The following is a 5,102-nucleotide window of genomic DNA, read 5'->3' on the forward strand; positions in this document are numbered from 1 at the left end:
GAGAGAGAGAGAGAGAGAGAGAGAGAGAGAGAGAGAGAGAGAGAGATCAGAATAAACTTCTGTGCCGGTCACTATTAGGATTGGGCCCATAAGTGGCCATAACACTTCCAGCCTAGGTGAGATGAGATTAAGTCTCCCCCTTAAAAAAGTGATTTATTAATTTAAAAAAAAATGAAGCAATAAGCACAATTGTCTTAGTTTTCTGGACCCAGGCATTACTGCTAGAATTTTTACCTTCATTGGTAGAAACTCAAACTCCTTCCCAATGATTGCCAAATGCTCCAGCCAAGGAGCAGGAGCCCAATTCCAGAAGAGCTCTCACCATCAAGCTAAGGAGTTAAGAAAATTCAGTGATGGGAAACAGCCAGGGAAAGTTGGTTAGTCTTTTGTTATCAGTGTGGGAACAATGCATGCCTGCATCCTGAGTGCACCTGCTCAGATGGAGAGAGGGCATCAATTGGTGGAAGGTGGAAAGGCTGGAGAGAGGAGCTTCCCTGGCCAATAATTCTCCCTAGATCCATTTTTCCAGGACTTATAAAGACACAAGTCTTATGAAATAACAGCAAAGATTGAAGGGACAAAGTATTCAGTTGTGCTTAATGGTGGGTTTCAGGTGTCCATTATGTTTGAATCATTCTCTCAGAAAAAACTTGAAGCATATATTCTTATAGGCTCTGAGAGAGCCTTCTATGACCTGAGTTCAGTTCTGGACTCAGACACTTAACACCCACACAAAAAATCTAGCCATGTAACCTTGGGCAAGTTACTTAACCCCAATTGCTCTCCAAAAGGCAAACAAAAAAAAAAAAAGAAAAGAAAACAATGTATCCGCAATTTCAGGTGCAATTCTCTCTTTTTCTATCCCACTTTATTATGGAAATTCTTGTTTTATTTCATAAGAACTAAATAAAAGAAATTTTAAAAATAAAGGAAGAAAATAGCTTAACCATTGGTTCAATTGGATTTTCTTTTAAAGAAAGAAAATAAATAAATTACAAGTATCAAAAATGAAAGGGGAAAATTCACCACCAATGAAGATGACATTAAAATAATTAGTAGGTATTCTTTTGCTTAATTACATGCCAATAAATCTAACAATCTAAGAGAAATAAATGAATATTTTCAAAAATATAAATTTTCCGCATTGACAGAAGAAAAAATAGGATACTTATATAACCCTTTATTTGAAAAAGAAATTGAACAAGACACAAATGGGCTCCCTAAAAAATAAAAAAAAAAAATTCCCAGGACCAGATGGATTCATATGTGAATTCTACAAATCATTTACAGAACAATTAATTCCCTTAGTATATAAAATATTTTGAAAAATAGGCAAAGAAGGAATCCTACCAAATTCCTTTCATGATATAACTGTGGTATTGATACCCAAATCAAGAATAACAAAAACAGAGAAAGAAAAGGATAGACTAATTTCCTTAATGAATATTGATGCAAAAATCTTAAATATAATACTAGCAAGGAGTTTACAGGAATACATTATAAAGATTATACAATAGAACCAGATGGGATTTATTCCAGTAATGCACAGCTTTTTTCAGTATTAGGAACACTATCAGCATAATTGAATATATCAATAACAAAACCAACAGAAATCATAGGATTATCTCAATAGATGCAGAAAAAGCTTTTGACAAAATGAAACACATTCCTATTAAAAAACATTAGAAAGCACAGGAATAAATGGAGATTTGCTTAAAATGATAAGTAGCTTCCATATAAAACCATTAGCAAGAATTATTTGTAATGAGCATAAGCTAGAAGCCTTTCCAATAAGATCAGGGGTGAAGCAAGAATGTCCATTATCACCACTTTTATTCAATTTTGTAGTAGAAATGCTAACTATACAAATAAAAGGAAAAAAAGTTGAAGAAATTTAAATAAGCAATGAAGAAACAAAACTGTCATTCTTTGCAGATGACATCTAAGAGAATTCTAAAGAAAAAACTAAATCAACTAAAATAGTAATTAAAATAATGAACAACTTTAGCAAAGTCAAAGGATATCACATAAACCCATGTAAGTCATGATCATTTCTGTATTTTACTGAGAAACTTTAGCAGCAAGAGATACTCCATATAAAATGATCATAGACAGTGGGAAATACTTGTGAATCTACCTGCCAAGAAAAACCCAAGAACCATATTAACACAACTACAAAACACTTCTCACACAAATAAAATCAGATCTAAACACTTGGAAATAAATCATTTGCTCATGAGTAGACTGATTCAATATATTAAAATGACAATTCCACCTAAGTTAATTATTTATTCAGTGCCACATCAATCAAACTAATAAAAAATTAATAGATTTAGAAAAAATGATAAAATTCATTTGGAAGAAAATAATTAAGAATATCAAGGGAATAAATGGAAAAAAAGGTGAAAGAATGTGACCTAGCTATACCAGATCTCATCCAGTATTACAAAGAAGCAATCATAAAAACAATCTGCTACTGTCTAAGAATTAGAGTGATGGATCAATGGATTAGATTAGACATACATTGTCCGGTAGTAAATGACGATGGTAAACTAGTATTTGCCAATCCAAAGATCCAAGCTTTTAGGACAAGGACTCGTAATTTGACAAAAATTGTTGTGAAAACTGGAAAGCAGTTTGGCAAGAACTAAGTATAAACCAACAACTTGAACCATGTACTCATGTACCAAAATAAGGAAGGTCACTATAGGTCCATTATTTAGACTTAGAGGTTGATACCGTTAGCAAAATAGGGAATCATAGAATAATTTACCTGTCAGATCTATGGATCAGGGAAGAATTTATAACCAAGCAAGAGCTAGAGCATAGCAGGTTGTAAAATGGATAACTTTGGTTACATTAAATTGAAAAGTTTTTGCATGAGCAAAACCAATGCAGCCAAAATTAGAAGGAAAGCAGAAAACAGGAGTGGAAAGGGTAGATTTACAGCAAATTTCTCTAATAAACATCTAATTTCTCAAATACATAGAGAAATTTGTCAAATTTAAAACACTATAAGTCTGTCCCCAATTGATAAATTGTTATACCATATGAACAGGCAGTTTCCAGAAGAAGAAATTAAAGTTAGCTAGAGGCATAATTTTTTTGAAAATATTGTGCATCATTATTGATTAGAAAAAAATGAAAATTAAAACAACTCTGATGTATGACCTCAGATCTAATATGACAGAAAAAGAAAATGACAAATGTTGGAAGGGATGTGGAAAAATTGGGACACACTAATGTACTATTGGTGGAGTTCTGAACTGATCCAAACATTGTAGAGAGCCATTCGGAACTTTACTCAAAAGGCTATTAAACTGAGTGTAGTTTAATAAACCCTTTGAACCAGCAATAGCATTATTAGGTCTGTATCCCAATAACATTATAAAAGGGTGGGGGGGGAGGTAAAGGAAATTAATTTATATGTATGGCAACATTTATAGCTGCTCTTTTTGCAATGCCAAAGAATTGGAAATTGAGTGAATACCTATTCAGCATCTCTTAATTGGGTAATGGCTGAGAAAGCTGTGGCCTTGTTTGGCCTTCATTTTTGAAAAGTAACAATTGTATCACACATGAATTGGATTTAAGTGAGACAGACTAGCGCTAAGTCATCAGACTAATCTAAGACAATTCCAAAGGATTCATGATGAAATATGCTATACCCTTCCAGAGAAATAACTGATGGAGTCTGATTGTTGATTGAAACATATTTTTTTATTTTATTTTTCTTGGGGTTTTTTCTGGTCTGTGCTTTCTTTCACAACATAACTAATAAGGAAATATGTTTCGCATGACTGCACATGTAAAACCTACATTAAATTGCTTGCCTTTTGAATGAGGGGGGATGTAAAGGAGGAAGGGAAAGAATTTAGAACTTAAGAACTGTTAAAAATATTTACTTGTAATAAGTAAAAAAAATGCTCTTTCTTAGGACCCTACAAAGCATATAGAGGGCCATTGTATATTTTCCCAAAGACTATCAAAATCATTGGGCAATGAATGATAAGATAGAACAAAACAGTATGGTCTGTGGTAATCTTAGAATATCGGAGATCCAGAAAATCTCTGGGCAAATTGTACTATAGGATCAATTTATCTCATCCACAATGCTCCTTATGGATTAGGCCCTTTTCTTGATTCAATGCTAATGAAAACATAGAGGATTTATATAGGGTAACACATTAGGAATTGGGATTTATTTCATTGATCTATGAATGATTAGATTGAAGAGGTGCCCTAAAGAACGTCTTCAATTTCCTCATTTAAAAAAAAAATCTAATAAACCAAGTGATGATCCTTAACCAAGGTAAGACAAGTGAGCAGGGAAGAAAATTCATATGTCTTAATTACTAATCTGGTGCTTATTCTGCCACACAATACTGTCCTTACCTTTTATATATCAAATGCATTAGACTTACCAACTCAGAAAATAATATGGTTAAAAATATTTTTGATTTTGACCTAGAAGAAAAATATATTTCAAGCTAGAGGTAACATTGATCCTTCCCAGAAACCTTTGAAAGATCAGTGATTCCCCACCAACCACATAGAAAATTACTCACCTGATTAACCAGTCAATGTCAAGAAGAGAAGCCCTAAGAAGGCTTTAATGTTAGTAGGAAAAGGGCCACTTGCCTTTTGGGAGTGCCCTGTATTGGGCTGTCTGTTAGAAAATGGTCATTTTTTTTTAATTAAAGGCCCAAACACAGCTTTCCCATTAATAAAATTGAACATTTTTTCTAGGTCTAATACATATAAAAGTCTCTCAATTTAAAATTCATATTCTGTGCCTTCCCATCCCAAACTAGGACCTTTAAGCTAAGAAGAAATAATAGCCATCAGTTCTCTGTACCTCAAAGAATGGTAAGGATGGGACCACCCTCCCCATATGATACACTGCCATCTCAACTGAGGAGACAAGGTGAAACTGAATAGATAGATAGATAGATAGATAGATAGATAGATAGATAGATAGATAGATAGATAGACAGACAGATAGATAAATAGATAGACAGACAGATAGATAAATAGATAGACAGACAGATAGATGATAGATAGATAGATAGATAGATAGATAGATAGATAGATAGATAGAT

Source organism: Petaurus breviceps, unplaced genomic scaffold (assembly GCF_028583685.1).
Source record: "Petaurus breviceps papuanus isolate PSGF00001 unplaced genomic scaffold, PetGlider_PUasm1.0 551, whole genome shotgun sequence".
NCBI lineage: Eukaryota > Metazoa > Chordata > Mammalia > Diprotodontia > Petauridae > Petaurus > Petaurus breviceps.